The sequence below is a fragment of the Sorex araneus genome, chromosome 2 (assembly GCF_027595985.1).
Source record: "Sorex araneus isolate mSorAra2 chromosome 2, mSorAra2.pri, whole genome shotgun sequence".
Taxonomy (NCBI): domain Eukaryota; kingdom Metazoa; phylum Chordata; class Mammalia; order Eulipotyphla; family Soricidae; genus Sorex; species Sorex araneus.
In genome coordinates, this window is record NC_073303.1 from 185,967,528 (window position 1) to 185,984,899 (window position 17,372).

The window sequence follows — 17,372 nt, forward strand, 5'->3', positions numbered from 1 at the left end:
TGTGTAGACATATATTTTCAAATCCTTTGGATAGATATCAAGTTTAATTAAGAATGATTAGTTCTTTTAAGAAACTGCCAAAATGTCTTTCTAAGTAACAACAATTTTGCTTTGCCTCTAGCGGTGAATTATAATTTCCATTGCTATTTCTTTCAACACTTGGTATTGTCAAATTTTGCATCTTAACATTTCCTATATATATTCTTATTAACTTGCATTTTCCCTATTAAATATGATCTTAGACATCATTCCATATATTTATTTTCCATTTGTATGTCTTTGGTGGCATATATGTATCAGTTACCTAGCCAGTTTTTGTTGTTGTTTGTTTTTTTTTTCTCACATATGAGTTTTAAAGTTCTGAAGAGTTCTAAAGTTTGGATCAGTTCTTTATCTGATGTGTCTTCTGCAACGATTTTTCTCTTCATAGTGTCTTTGGCAAAATAGAAGATTAATTTTGATGAAGCATTGCTTGTCTTATATTTAATTCATAGTTCATGTCTTGGGTGCATGCATAGTTCATGTCTTTGCAATATTCTAAGACATTATAGCTATACAAAACTTCACAAAGAAGTGAAAAGTAGAAAATGCAACTGAAGAAAATATTTTGAATTCTTTTATCATGTTATTTTTTTTTTTGTTTTGTGTCCACACCTGGCAGTATTCTTGTCTGCACTGAGGGATCACTGATCCTTGGTGGACCACATAGTATATTTGGGGTCAAACCGAGCATCATGCCTGTTATAGTATCGTTGAGGCTCCAACATCATGTAATTTTTATTGTAACAAATCACCAGAAAACAACTGATTTCTTAATCATTTTCTCTGTTCACATATTTTCTCTACATTGATACTTTTGGGGCCAAAATAAAAATTTCTATTAAAATTTTATTTCTTTGTGAATCTCTTTTTTTCATTTGTTAGATTATATTAAAGTACTATAAGAGTAATAAGAATAATGTAAATTAGGAATGATGTTTCAAGAGAGAAAATAAAGTAAAAATAATAACAAAAATACACATGTTCACTGTGGATTTATTAAAGATATCAAATTCTGCAGTTTTAAAGTAAATTATGGACCTCTTCCAATGCTTCAAACAGGTTACTAAAATAAAATGTTTGCTCTGAATCTAGTTTTGAAAATCTACTTAGTTTGATAGAAACAATTTCTTCAAAATTATCTCACATTGAATTTAGCTTCTGCAAAACATAGGTGATTATAATCAGAATGTATTATTTATTGAAATACTATTTTATAGCTTCTCCTTTTTTATTTTTTAAAAATTTATTCTTTTATTGAATCACCATGTGGAAAGTCACAAAGCTTTCAGGTTTAAGTCTCAGTTATACAATGCTCAAACACCCATCCCTTCACCAGTGCACATATTCCACCACCAAGAATCACAGTATACCTCCCTCCCTCACCCCACCTCCCCAGCCCCCCACCCCGCATGTGCATCTGGTAAATTTCAGTTTTTTTTCACTTTACTTGGGATTACATTCAATATTTCAACAAAAAACTCACTATTATTGATTTGGAGTATCTCCCCCCTAAAGTCGACCTGCTGAAAAGAAAGCATTTGACAATTTGTCTTCCATTGCTGAGAATGAAGAGATATGAGGTCGAGAGGCCACAATAGCAGCCACACGAGTTTGGATTTCTGTATTTTAGTACTTTACTAAGTCCAGAGGAATATCTGCCAGAAATTGCATCATTGTAAGCTTGTACCTCTCAGCTACTTTATATTCCACATATGAGTGCGATATTTCTATGTCTGTCTCTTTCTTTCTGGCTCATTTCACTCAGCATGATACTTTCCATGTTGATCCACTTATATGCAAATTTCATGACTTCATGTTTTCTGACAGCTACGTAGTATTCCATTGTGTAGATATACCACAGTTTCTTTAACCAGTCATCTGTTTTTGGGCACTCTGTTTTTTTCCAGATTCTGGCTATTGTAAACAGTGCGAAAATGAACATAGAAATGCAGATGTCATCTCTACTATACCTTTTTGCCTCTCCAGGATATATTCCCAGAAGTGGTATTTTTTTTTGTTTTTATTTAATTAATTAATTATTTTATTTATTTATATTTTATTGAATCACCATGTGAAAATTTACAAAGTTCTCAGGCTTATGTCTCAGTTACACAATGTTCAAACACCCGTCCCTTCACCAGTGCCCATATTCCACCACCAAAAACCCCAGTATGCCTCCCACCCCCACCCCTCACCCCCGCCCGGGTAACTGATAAATTTCCCTCTTCTCTTTACCTTGATTACATTCCATATTTCAACACAAAGCTCACTATTGTTGTTGGAGTTTCAACACAGACTCACTATTTTTGTTGGAATTTATCCCCCAAGAATACAGCCCTATTGCCAAGGAAATATTTGATATTGAGTTTTCCACTGATGAGAATGAAGAGATAAAAAGTCCCGGTTTACAATTTCTGTATTTTAGTAATTAAATCCAGGGAGATTAAAGTTGGAAATTGAATCATTTCCCTTCCTGGAGCAGCATGGAGCAAAAGCTTAGTTCACAGTCTGGATACATGGTTGCAAACACTCTCTGGAACCCCAAGTCTTATAGCTGCCTCTGGTTCCTGCTCGTTCAGCATTCCCGAGGCTGTGCAGAGGCATGGCCACCCGGGTTGAATCTCGGCCAGAGCCCGAGCTCCGGCCCCGTCCCGAGCCTGTCCAGGTGTCCCGGTTTCAAGTTCAAAGCACACATTCATTTTTTTTGAGCCACAAAGTTCATATCTGCTCAAAGGACCCATAAAATGTCCGACACCACACCTTCTCCCCCGGGAGGGAGGAGAGACCAAGGGAGAAGGATATTTCCTCCATTAGCCGGCGTGGGGCAAAAGCTTAGTTCACAGTCCGCATACATGGTTGCAAGCACTCTCTGGAACCCCAAGTCTTATAGCTGCCTCTGGTTCCTGCTCGTTCGGCATTCCCCCGGCTGTGCAGAGGAATGGCCACCCGGGTCGAATCTTGGCCGGAGCCTGAGCTCTGGCCCCGGCCTGACCCAGCGCAGGTGTCCCGGTTTCAAGTTCAAAGCACACATTTTTTTTTTCGCGTCACAAAGTTCATACCTGCTCAAAGGACCCCCCCAGAAGTGGTATTGCTGGGTTAAATGGGAGCTCAATTTCTAACTTTTTGAGAATCGTCCATATTGTTTTCCAAAAGGGCTGAACCAGTTGGCATTCCCACCAGCAGTGAAGGAGGGTCCCTTTCTCCCCACATCCACGCCAACACCGGTTGCTTTTGTTTTTTGGAATGTGGGCCAGTCTCTGTGGTATGAGATGATATCTCATTGTTGTTTTGATCTGCATCTCCCTGATGATTAGTAATGTTGAACATTTTCTCATGTGCCTCTCAGCCATTTGGATTTCTTCTTTGGGAAAGTTTCTGTTCATTTCATCACCCCATTTTTTTGATCGGGTTGGCAGTTTTCTTTTTGTGGAGTTCAACCAGTGCATTGTATAGCTTCTCCTTTTATAGAGTGATCAGAGATTAAATCTGAAGACAGTGAGACCAATTTTACTTTTCATACATGTGTGTTATTAATAACACATGGGTTTATTGCAGATGTGCAAATGTAAGTCATAGCAGATATGACTGTTTGTGTTTTGATGGTTGCTAGTCTTCTTTGTGCTTTGCATATTTTGGTGGTTGTTGTTTTTATCCAAAGTGATGATGGCTGTGATGAGTAGTTTTCTGAGGATAAATAAATCAGTGTGGCCTTACAGAGATGAAAATTGTTCCTAGCATTATAAAAGTGGTGGAACAAGGCAAGTAGGTGGGCAAGAATGTAATTCCAGAATATATAATAACTATCTCTTTAAAAGCCATATTTAGTGTGGACAGATATTCATTCTGAAATCAATCTTTCATGGCTTTTTGGATGAGTGTGACCTGCATTTTTCTCTCACATACTGGTTCTCTTAGTAGACATTTATTTTAGTTTTAGTTTGTTTTTGTTTTGAGGGTTACATCTAGAGGTGCTCAGGGCCTACTCATGGCTATGTCCTCTGGGTCACAGCTGCTCAGGCTTAGGGGACCAAATCCTGTGCCTAGGATGAAACCCCCTTGTGCTCAGTGAAACAAAGGCCTATCTGTTGTACCATCTCTCCAGCACTAGTACACTATTCTTTATTTTTTTTTTTAGTAAACTTGATTCATTAATTAATGTTAAAGTAATTTTATAAAAACCCTTGTATTACGTACTTACTGAATGTAGTTATTTAAATTAGGGTCATATTTCCGAAAGAGCATATGAAGATAATGAGAAATAAAGATATTTTAGAGATAACATTGAACAGAACAACCTCTAATCAAGTTTACTTACTTTGGTTCTTATCTCTTCAGTATATCCCAGAGGAAATCATGTGACTTGATATTGCATCAAACTGATGTCATCGCTAAGACTTAAAATATATGTATACAGTAACATTACTCTATATCTGCTTTTAAACTGTTACTTCAGTAACTTCTTCATAATTCACCATTTAGATATAACCTAATATTTATTCTACAGTTTATTATTAGTTTAACACACATTTAATGTCTCCTTATATTTTGTAGAAATTAGAATAACTAAATTGCACATTGCAAGTGGAAATATATTTCCCCTAAGTACAATATATGGATGACTGTGTAATTCATTTACTTAAATATCATGTTTATATTTTTCTCTATATCTTTGTATATATTATATCTAGTATATGGTTTTATGTTTTGAAAACTTAATTGTTAGTAGTGACCTTAAATATCTATTTTAAGAAGAAATTTAACTCAGAAAATCCTTATATTTTATAAGCACTCATTAAAATATATTTTGTACTGTCTGAATATAAGCCAGAACATCTATCATGTAAGGCCAGGTTTTCAAATGAATTAATTTCTTTCAGTATTTTATTTCACTTATCAAATTTCAAAAACAGTAATTTGGCCCTGGGTTGAGGGGACTGTATCAATGATGAAAACTTTGTCCAGTTCTGCTGTTGACTTGGAAGTTATGATAAAGTATATCTGAGAAGCCAGTGGGAAAAAAATAACAATTTAGAGCACATTTGACCATTGATGGAACTTTAACTCCTGAATCCCTACTGAAATACATATTCATTTCTGATTTGTAAGGATGCCTACAATCTTGATTAAGGATAGTGCCCAAGGGTCAGTGTTAATACTCTGTTGGCTTTAACATCACTTGTTATATTACTGTAATTTTGTCTTATAGAACTGCATTTTGTTTTCTTTTTTTCTTTTTTGGTATTTTGTTTTGGCACAACACCCAAAACCAAAGCAGCTCTGTTCCTGTCCTATCCCAGGCTCTTTGCTCAGGGATCACTCCTGGCTGTGTTAAGGGACCTTAGCTGTGCAGGATTGAATTTTGATCAGTCTCCTGCAAACAAACACACACTTACCTGCTGTATTTTCTGTCTATCTTATTAGAAACTAAAGCAAATGATGATTTCTAAAAATATTTTACATACTAAGGCTAAATATTTCATTATAATTCAATTATTTTAATTTATCTTGTCACTTCTGCTTTATCCTGTTTCTATATCGACCCTCTTTCATCCCTAAAGTGTATTTTGCTTTTCTTACCTTTTGTGTGACTTTGAATTATGAGCTTTGATTTTTGCTATATATTTTAATCTATGATGAATGGAGAGCCAACTTGAAAAAAAACACTATTCCATATACAGCATTGATCTATTCCTCACATTATTTTGCCCTTCTTAACTACTCCTATTGCAACTCTGTCAACGGTTCTGATTTCCCATTTTAAAGGAAATTGAACCATAACAGGCAGCTTGGATATACTTTAAATATACCACAAAGTGAATTGAAGTCTCAGTTCCTTCTTATACTTTCAGAGCTATATTCACTGCTTTCTGGAAGTTATTTTGTGATACAGTGATTGCCAGATGGTATCTGTCCTGATAACTCCATTTACAAAAAGTTGGAAGAGAAAATATTATCAGTCTGTCAACATGAGGTCTTATTACCCACAAGAAAATGGTCAAGCTGAAAGAGTAACGCGCTCATAAGGAGTGCCCCGGAGCAGATTGTTCTAGGACATCAGCCATTAAGATAGAATCAGTTCTGAGGACCCATTTTCCCCCCTCTAATCAATAACAGGTAATATCAAAACCATGTCCTAAGGAGTCTTCAAACTCATGTTTCAAAATTGACTTCATAGGATTAAAACAGAAAATGGAGTGTATCTTTTTGCTCCTTTAGACATGAGTCTGAACATGGAAAACCTGTCTTGTTTTTATTCACATGGTCATTTTTACAACATCTCTTTGATAAGAGCTTGCATAAATGTGGGAGAATTTTGGAATCTAAGACTGATGTGGTGTTTTCAAGGTGAGAATAAACTGTAGGTAGGTTTGCGTTGTCATTTTTTTTTCCTACAGTGTCATTTAGTTGTAAAGAGAAAGACATCAATTTAAGATTATCCTTCAGGAAACAGTAAAATACTGTTGTAAATGTAAAATACGTCATATGCTATTTGTCAAAACTTCTCCATACCTTGTCAACACTTTGTAAATATAATGTTTAAAGATAATTAATTCTATATGTGAGTAGTCCTGCTGCAAACAAATATAGTCATTATCTTGAAGAGTTAAGATTATCTGAGTTGGGAGATCAAACAAACTTTCTGGCCAAACATGGAACAATTTGCATGAAGAATGAATGGTGAAGTAAGGTTATTCAAGCTGATATTTAGTGGAAACTTTCCCTTCAAGGAAGCTGCTAATAATACATCATGGTATAACATTTATTTTATTGATTTGTTTCATTTTGGAACACACCTGCCTGGGCTTTGGATTCAACAATCCCTAGTTCTCAGGAGATACTATTCAGATGTAGGAAATGAACCGTAGTTGCTCATGTGCAAGGGAAGCACGTCCAGCTCTGGGCTGGAACTCTGGCTGCGACACAGTGTCATAAGCTGATATGAACTAGTGAGAGCTATTGCACATTGTTACTGTTTTCTATGAATTTTTTCACAAGTTTTGCTTCTAGGATTTTGAAAGTTAAATTAGAGCCATAATGTCCTCTCAGATGCCTGCTAGTGGATTTCACTGCAATGTTTTGGTCTTAACTCCAGGCTAATTGTTATTTGTCAGAGTTATAAATGCCCAGTAAAGTCTTTTCAGTCTCTGACTTCCCAATGGGTGATAATCTTTCACTGCATTAGCTAAATTTTCCATGGAGTTTTTGTTTGTTTAGGGGCCACAACTGGTAGTGTTAGGGGTTTATTCCTGGCTCTGTACTCACAGATCACTCCTGGCACTCAGAGATCATGTAAGTGTGCCAGGGATCTACGCTGGGTAGACTACATGCAAGACAAATGCCCTACATGCTTCTACTGTGTTGGTTCCACCCACCATGAATTTTTTAAACCCTATTTTTTGCCCTCCTTAAATTTGTATTTCTGTGTCTTACCGTATACTTAGTAAGTACTTATGAACCCAAATAAAAACCTCCTGATTTATATTCTGTAGTATTTATTGGAAAAATGAAATCAACAGCAGGATTTTTTCTCAGTTAAAGAGCAATAAAGCAGTTGCCTAGCTTTTGTGCGCCCTTAGAGTAGATCTGGGGGAAAAGAAAAGAAAAGAAAAGGAACATTTGCACTTTGTCTTTTTGATTATATGTAACTCCCCGTGATCCTGATTATCACTCAGATTTTGGTTGAAGTGTGTGGCAGGTTTCCCTTGAGAACCATCAGTCATATGCACTTTTAAAAATAACAACAACAAAAAACACTAATAACATTTTCTACTGATAATATTTTTAAACAAGAATGAAGTCTGTTGTGTAATGTATCCTTTTTCTCGGTAGTGTGTTTAAATTGGCCATGTATAAAGCACAATGGATTTTACATGAAGATTATTCTAAAATTGCTTGAAAATACTATTATAACCATGTACTAATGAATCTCATGGGATATAACCCTTAGTGCACAAGGGTCAGTGTTAGTGCTCTGTTATTGGAAAGGTTACTAACAATGGTAGAGGTATCATCTGTGTTCTTTCTTAATCAAGTGAGGTTTGCAATAGATATCTTAGGTGACTTCAGTGACATGCCAAACATAGTTAAAAAATGATTTACCAAAATTCGTCACCATTACCAATGGAGCAGTGTCTTTGCAGAGAAAATATGAGCGATTCAGTGGTAACTAATGAAATAAACAGCCCTCCTGCCCCCCTTCTTTCTTTTTGGTAGGGAATGGGTGAGCCTCACTTGTCAGTGCTCAGGAACTATTTATTGCTCTGTGCCTAGAAACACTCCCTGGTGGTGGTCCGGGAAACACAATTTGGTGTCAGAGATTCAATCGGAGAAAGAAGAATGCAAGAACCACATTCAACTCCTGTATTATCTTTTCAGCCCCAACTTTTTCCCTTTTAAAACATAAAATAATAATATTTTTTTCTTTAATTTGTTATTTTCTTTTATTTAAAAACAACATTTTTATGCTTCATAGAGAAAATAATGTAAAAATGATGGATGGAATTCCAAGTATTGAGATTCACTTTTAGTTTTAAGAGTTTGCTGAGAATAATCTACTATTATTGGTTGCTTAACTTAAAATATTAGAGTTTTTCTACTTCATGTTTTAAATCTGTTATTCTGTGTCTATTCCACTACAAAGTCTTATTTACCAATAAATATATACTTATATAAATACATACTATAAATAAATACAATTAATAAGAACCAATAAAATAAATACTTAAAAATAAAAATAAATGTTTTATAAGAATAAAATCTGTAATTTTTCTAAAGTTAAATTCTCTCCCTATTCGATTTGTTATTGCATCTCTTCTTAAATGTCATTAGGTACATTCTATTTCTAAAAGCCAGGTCAATAATTAATACTAGTGTTCTCACAAATAATTCAGTTCAGTTTCTAGCATCTAGGTTCATGGAATGTCCTTATACTTAAGTGATTTCCTAACAGAGTCTTTTAAAAGGACACATTGACTTTTAATGATATACATTAAAAATGCTATAATGTGTTAAGGCAATTCTATTTCATTAAAATATAATTAAAAATAAATGTTTCTAATTATTTTTTTTCAGAGATGACTGTCACATATACTTGTGTATTTGGGGCTAAGCATTCATAAGCATCTTCATTTTGGGGACACTGATGATTCAAAATCCTTTTCCCAACAGCTCTCCATTGCTTTTTCAGATAAATTTACTTAGAAGTTTCATACTATTAAAATAGTATATTTGTGTATATATAGGTATTGAGAATATTTTCTATGAGTGAAAATTAATTAAATGGCTGAGAAATTTCTTTTTAATTTTTGTACCACACCTTGAGGTTCTCAGTGGTTACTCCTGACTCTGCACTCAGGAATTCTTCATGGTGATGCATCTGGGCTGCCAGAGATGGAACCTGGGGTGAGCATGTACAAAACAAGCGCCCTGCCAGCTGTGCTCTTTCTGTGATTCCATAAAATAGACTCTCTAAAGTAACAAACATCTCATATGTAAGGCTGATCTTTCTAACTTAAGTTCTATTTCTCTGTGATCGTTTTGCCTAGGTTAGTTTATTCCTAAAGGTTAATGCTTCCAGTTTGGATGTAAAAGTTCCAGCCTTCATGCTTAGATTTTTTGAAGCTAACAATTACTTTTCACATGCTACTGACAGACATCATATTAACAAAAATAAAAAGTCAAATACCCTGTTTGATTGAATTACCTTGGTTTCTTTGAATCATCTTGCAAAACCATCACTCTGCAAACTAATGCAGTATTGAAAAGGCAAAAAATTATTTTATAACACATTTTATTGTGTGTTGTTATATAAAGGAATATTTTAAGTACTTTGTAAGTTTATTATATTATTTTATTGATGTTAGGCAAAAAAAAACTTTATTGACTAGCATTTGATCAACAGGTGTATGGGGCCACATGAGGGTGTGCTCAGGGCTTACTCCTGGTTCTTTGTTCAAGGATCACTCCAGACAATTCATCAGGGACCATATGTAGGTTGGGAATTGAAACTGGGTTCACTGTGCAAGGCAAGTTTCTTACCCAGTTGTTTTTTCTCTTTGGTCCCTTGGGCTATTGAATATCTTATTTTATCTATCTATCTATCTATCTATCTATCTATCTATCTATCTATCTATCTATCTGTCTGTCTATCTATCATCTATCTGTCTGTTTGTCTGTCTGTCTACTATCTGTCTGATCATCACCAGATGGAGCTGAAGGTGGCAATGTTTTTCAGACAATATACTGTTTCTCTTTTCATTCCTTTCATCATTGAAGCCATTCATATTTTCTCTCTGCTTGTCAAACATGGCCTTCGTTTGTTGAGTCTAACCTTACTTAATCTTGAGTAATTCTCTTGGACCCACCTTCAAGGAATCTTAAATAACATTCCTGATACTCCAAACTTCTTCATTTCAATCTATGATTTTTGTCACTCAAATATCAATTGGGAGGCAATCAGTAATTACCAATTGATACTTAACATGACATCTTTATTGGGCTACACATTTACCTTAAGGCCATGTGTTCACAGTCTTCAGCACCTGTTTGGCTTGTTTGACAGTGAATGTTCAAGATTGGTCACTGATTCAAAAAGTACTTGAATAAAAGTATTTATCAATTGTTGTTCACTGATTCAAAAAGTATTTGAATAAAAGTATTTATCAAAGAAATATTTCAAATGGCAAGACAGCAGTCGTTGATGAAAAGCAGAAATACAGCAACACTCCTACTTTGTACTTATTTTGTTCTTTCATTGTTTCATTCAGTCTGTGAAGACTTCTTGAGGATTCAAGAATGCATCAGTCTGTCATTCCATATTTATACATGTATTCCTTGACTAATGTACGTCTGTCTTCTTTACTTAATTTTAAGTTCTGTGAATATAGTCTGTGTCTCATTTCACTGTTTAAATAAGACCATGGTTCATGGTTTGCTATTAAGCACATACCTAAAACAATTTATTCTGTTTAATGACAATGAAAAATTAGGTGATATGCTGAATAGTATTGTTATTTTTGCTCACTGTTTGAGCAACAACTGTAGGTGCTCAGGCCATACTGGCTCTCTTCTCAAAGCTCCTGGTGGATCTGTAGGTTAGCGAGGTGCTAGGGATTGAACCTGTCCTCACAGGAAAACAAGTGTCCCAACCACTATACTATCTCTTTAGTCCAACATGAATATCATTACCTGGACCTTTTAAATTATATTGACAGAGCTATAAATGGCTTTACAGAAAGTTATAAATACCTGTTCAAGTACTGATGAAAAAATATCTGATAGTAAATCATATGTTGGAGAAAAAAAATCCTATGATTGCATCACAAATTCTGCTGAAAAATTAATACCCTATTAAGCAAGAAAGCCCAAGATCATCCTGCTTTCCTGAGATGGGTGGTCTGTCCTTGATCCTGAAGCTTAATCGAGACCACAAGAAAAGTGTAAGAAATGAAAGACTAAAAAAAATTACTCAAAAAGGAAAAATTTAATCCTTCATATCCAGTTTCTCTAGGACATTTGAACTAATCAACAGTCATGCTAATTAGGGTAACTCTCAAAGGTTTTTGCTTTATTTCCCTGCCTTAATCTTTCCTTTCTTTGGTCTGTGTTCTAATTTCCTCTTCATCATTTCTTTCTACTTCTATGTCCTTAGTCTTTCCTTCCTCAAATTCCGTCTGCTTAATATTTCTAGCTTTAATTTCATGCAATATGCACATGCTCTTTTTGACCAGTCCATTTCGTATGTTATAGACAAATTGTATTCACCACAGAATCCCAAACATCCAACCTAAAATAATTGTTGTCTCAAAATGTTTCTATATAACAGTACTAGTAATGTACAAGATCGTAATAATGTATATAATGATTCATTAATTTATATCCAGTCCTTTTTTTGAACTAATAAGCTGTGATGAAAGCTTGACTATAATGTTTTTTCCTCTATATTTCCATTTTTGTTTTGTTTATAATTTCTCTATTTCTTGTGTTTCTTGAGTATTGTGAATTATTTTTCAAAGTTCAAATATGAATTTTCAGTTAGAAGATGATGATACTTCCTTAGAATTTCATTCAAATTAAAGATACTTGGGCATTTTCTCTCAATTCTAGTTCACTTTTTTGCCATCCCCTTAGAATAATGATTACTTCACGGTAATATTATAGTCCTTTTCTTACTTTAATTAATGTCACATCTCAATTCTGAGTGCTTGTTTTCAGCCCCAGGGTACTAATTTCATAATGTGTTTCTTAAATTAGCTGACTGTAAGCTCAGATTTCTGGTGGTTATAGCAGCCAAACAGCTTTTTCATGTCCCCATCAATAACAAGAAATTAGTGTTTTAATGAAAGATTTCGTGCAATTCTGTTAGGTATTTGATTTTAAAGAAACTGTAACATTGTTTTATGGACTTAAGTTGCATATAAAGCAGAAACTGCTTTAGTGTTAATTTTTTGTTATTGCTGTGATCATAAATATACTGTAAAATGGTTAAAATTATACAAAAATTATAAGGTAAAATCAATTAATCATCAACCTGTTTAGTTGTCAGTGTAGGAGAAAAAGTGCCCATTTCTTAGTGTCTTAGGAGATTGGCTCATGAACTCAATTTGTTCTTTTATTACTCAGTATAGGAACAAAAGAAAAAAATTTTTGGAGTTGTCAAAGTAACACTGCACTTAAACTTGTATAGGAGATGTCCAAATGTGTCTTGTATTCTAAACGTTATAAATCAGTATTTTTATTTTCCTAAAATATTTAAATGTCAAAATGTTTATAGTTAATCTCTCTAAATATTTTATGTGTTCAAGAATAATGATTCAAATTTGATTTAAATGTTTGCAAAATCTTTTGAAAATTCTCATTCATTGGTTCCTAAGCTACACTTTTTCTCAATCACCTCAGTTTGATAGGTTGCCCAGTTTTAGTAATGATTATGTTAAAGATCCATCATTGTTTTGATAATTGCTTTAGTAAGCTGCCTTCTTTAGTTCTAAGATTTTTCCTGCCATGTATCAATTTTACTATAGAGAATGACAGCCAGAGATTTAGTGCAGCAGTTAAGGCACTTGCCTTGCATGCTATTCAGTCCCTAATACTGCATATGGTGTTGTGAGTACTACCATGATTAATTTGTGAGCAACATCAGAAATAATTCCCTAACCTTGCCAGGTGTGGCCCTAAGACACAGATATCACTCCAATCAAAAGGATGATCATCAATTTCTTCATTTTATTAGAGTAAGAATATTTTATTGATAGTCACACCTTTATGATAATGGTAATTGTCAAGAATAATGACAGTTAAATCCCAGAATTCTCATAAATTTATTTGAAAGAAAACTATGACATGACTGTTAGCAATATTTAAATTGCATATGTATAAATTTCAATGAAGAATAAAATAATATTACATGGGTGTTGGAAAATGTATATTAGTAATAGCTGCATGTGTGTACATGTGTGTATGTGTGTGTCCCTAAGGGTAAAATTTTAAGAGACGACTGGAAAAAAATTGTGTGAATAGTTGGCAGGTAGGGGGAGGAAATATTTACAAGGAATGAAAACTCTTTGCAGAGCTCTGGCAATCAAAAGGAACTTGTATTAACATGACTGGGAAAATCCCAGGTTGTTCTCATATGAAGAGGAAAAGTCCTTGACATGTTTTTTTTTTCCTTTTTGGTCACACCCGGCAATACTCAGGGGTTACTCCTGGCTCTGCACTCAGGAATTACTCCTGGCGGTGCTCAGGGGACCATATGGGATGATGGGAATCGAACCCGGGTTGGCCGTGTGCAAGGTAAATGCCCTACCCACTGTGCTATTGCTCCAGCCCCATGTACTTGACATATTTAAGAAAAATATGAAGATTAAAGGAAATTGAAGTAGGGGCTGGAGTGATAGCACATCGGGTAGGGTGTTTGCCTTGCACGCGGCCGACTCAGGTTCAATTCCCAGCATCCCATATGGTCCCTTGAGCATTGCCAGGAGTAATTCCTGAGTGCAGAGCCAAGAGTAACTGCTGTGCATAGCTGGGTGTGACCCAAAAGCAAAAAAAAAAAAAAAAAAAAGGAAATTGAAGTTTTATTTGTAGTCTATGGAGAATTTTACAGTGTATATCTTTACTCTTCATATCTTTAGCATGTTTCTTTGCAATTGTTTCATGATATTTTTCATTCTTATTATTACAGAAATTTTCTTTCATATTTAATCAATATGTGTTCATTTTTCAAAAGTCATTTTACTCTATAAATATTAATTTCAGTAACTCCTAATGACAGAATTCGTATCTGTATTTTTCCTTCCATTTCTCTGATCTTTATTTTTTTGGTTGTTGTTGTTAGGTTGTTTATTGAGAATGAATGATAAAATTGTATACAATAGACCACTTTTCTGAGTTTACTAATTTATGTTGAGAAGAGATTGGAGTATAGTTGTCATCCTACTTGTATTTTCTATTCAAATTAATTTTAATGAGGGTAATACTCATTTGTCTCATTTTATCATGGTCATATCATAGCTAAAAGATAAAACATAATATTGATTATTATTAATGTAAATCAGAGTTTCATAAGTCTGCTAGATTTACAAAGCAGGCAATATTTGCAGAGATACAATGGAGTCTAATTCTGAACAGTTTTTCTCAAGATCATCATTTCTCATCCTCATCTTTAATTAGTTACAAACTTGGCCTCAGTAGCACTATACCAAAAGTTATCCATATAGTTACTGACTAAAATATTCAGCATTATTTCTAAAATAGATTTTATGCAGAATGAGTGGTATTTACCTAAGCCCATATGGGCTAATCTGAATGGGCTTGCATAGGTATGTAAAGTCAGCTGGTAGACCCACCGAGAGTGACTGAGTCTTAGCAGAGTCTAGTTACATCTTTATCTTTCTCTCAACTTCCATCAGTCTATACCCATCTTCTTAAATCAAAGGCAGAAATGTAAGCTGCGCCGTTTGATACGAAATGTTTTAAGATGTATTCCAAACCATCTATTCATTCCTCTATAACAGTTTTTTAGAAACGGTTCAATTGTGTCATCGTCCTCAATCAGCTTTCATCAATTTATTTCTTTGAATGAAATAGTAACTCAGTTATAAATATATCCTTATTCAAGGTATTTATTGTCTTACCAATCAAATTACAAAAGTATAAGTAAGCTAAATTTTTTTTGTTTAGCATATATTATCACTGTATCACTGTCATCCCTTTGATCATACACTTTCTTGAGCGGGCTCCAGTAAGGTCTGCATTTGTCCTAGCCCTGATTTTTAGCAGCCTCTCTTTATCCGTTGTTCCCAGCAGTGCAGCATTGGAGGCTCTTTCAGGGTAAGGGGAATGAGACCCATCATTGTTACTGTACTTGGCATACCGGATATGCCAGGGAGAGCTTGCCAGGCTCTGCCATGTGGGCAGGATGCTCTTGGTACCTTGCCACGTTCTCTGAGAGGGAGACCTAGGCTATAAGAGGTCACTCCGGGAGCATTGTTTTTTAGTCTCTGGATCTTGGCTGTTGGTGGGATTACATCGCACCGGGGGCAGTTTGTGGGTGTGGCTGCTAAGCTACTTTAAAATGGGGGGGTCTGGGTGGAGGAGGCCCAGTCCTGATCTGAGCAAGCTTGGAGATCTCAGCCCTGGGTCCTGCACACCTGGGTTCCTCTGCCGGGTACTTCATGCATGAGGCTCGTCTGAAAATGTAAAGAGGGGCCTTGAGCATGGCTGTGGCTGGGTTCCTGAGGTCTTTCGCTGCCAAGGCTATGCTCAGGGCAGGAAGAGTCCGCCATGCTCTGAGCGGCCCCCATGAAGACAACCAGGCGCAGGGGCAAGAGACATCATATATTATTTTAAAAAATGCTCTGTGCAACACATTCTTAAGTCATGAAAAAATAGCTATAGTCGTAGTTCTGAGCAGCATGTGAGAAATCCCAAAGTTGTTCCTTCATCCTAGCAAGTAGACAGTGAAGACACTGAGGGAAATCATAAAGAACCATAAACATTGCTTCTTAGATCTACAAGATAAATAAAATTGCAAGGTAAATTCCTCTACCCCCCACACTGGAAAGAATGATATAATAATACTGGTTGAAGCAAAGAAAATACAGGAAAAATTAGGGATTAAATTTTTCCCTAAATTGCTATCAAACACTGAACCAACCATAAAATGAGAACATTTCCATAAAGGAAACAGGAAAGCAACACAAAAATCCTTAACTGTGGGGAAGCAAAGGTAAAAATTATATCTGAGCACATCTGGCTTCTCTTCAGAAACCAAATAGGATAATAATAGATAATAGGTCATAGAACAGATAATAGAATGAAATGTTTAAGGCATAGGAGCAGAAAATAAAAATGTAAGACAGAATTCTGTACTCAGGTCAATTATCCTTCGAAGAAGTTTCTTAGCCTTTCTAAGATGACCATGAATTGAGGAAATTGGTTTTCAGAAGCTCTGCCTTGCAAAGAATGATTGTTAGAGAAAAGGAAAATGTTATAAGCAATAAATGCAGACTACAGGAAGAAAACTAATAGGAGCACCATCAATAACTAGTTAAAATATGAACATTGGCTTGTCTTATTATTAATTGACCTAATAAATGTCAATTGTCCAAAATAACTAGAATGAACTTCAGTATGTGTGACTGTAGATAAACATGTGAAATGTTTTTTTGTTTGTTTGTTTGTTTTTTGGGTCACACTCGGCGATGCACAGGGGTTACTCCTGACTCATGCACTCAGGAATTACTTCTGGCAGTGCTCAGGGGACCATATGGGATGCTGGGAATCGAACCTGGGTTGCCCACGTGCAGGGCAAATGCCCTACCAGCTGTGCTATTGCTTCAGCCCCCAAACATGTGAAATGTTCTTCGACCTAATTTGTCTTTAAGAAGTTTCGAATTAAAACTACAATGAAATACCACTACACAACTGTTTGAACTGTCAGCACTGAGCAGAGGCAGCAAATTATTACACAAATGGTGGAACAATAAGAACTCTCATTCGATGGTTATATGGAATGTAAAATGGCACATTTATTTTGAGCTATGGCTTGAAAATTTCTTTAAAAAATCCTAAAGTATCAGTTACACAGTTCTTACTTTACCCAATGGATTTGAAAATTGATACCCCACAAACTGTTACACTTATTTTTCTTACAAATTTATTCACAGCTATTATCTCTTGAAATCATACAAATCATTCTTCCATGGGCAAATGAATAAATAATTGCGAGTATTCAGACTGCATATATTATTCAACATTAAAATAAATGCTTCCTCAAACCTTACAAACTGATGAAAGAAATTATACCTATGTAACTCAGTAAAAGAAAT

At 35.0% G+C, this 17,372-nt stretch overlaps 1 protein-coding gene and 1 non-coding gene across 3 annotated transcripts in view; both read left to right on the forward strand.

The window, feature by feature from the left end:
• NCAM2 (neural cell adhesion molecule 2) overlaps positions 1–17,372 on the forward strand; it is a 456,616-nt gene that overhangs the window by 94,001 nt on the left and 345,243 nt on the right. The gene's annotated exons all lie outside the window — the stretch shown is intronic.
• On the forward strand, positions 4,980–5,047 carry LOC129402993 (small nucleolar RNA SNORD38). Its single transcript, XR_008628988.1, has one exon. It is a non-coding gene; the product is annotated as a small nucleolar RNA SNORD38 (small nucleolar RNA).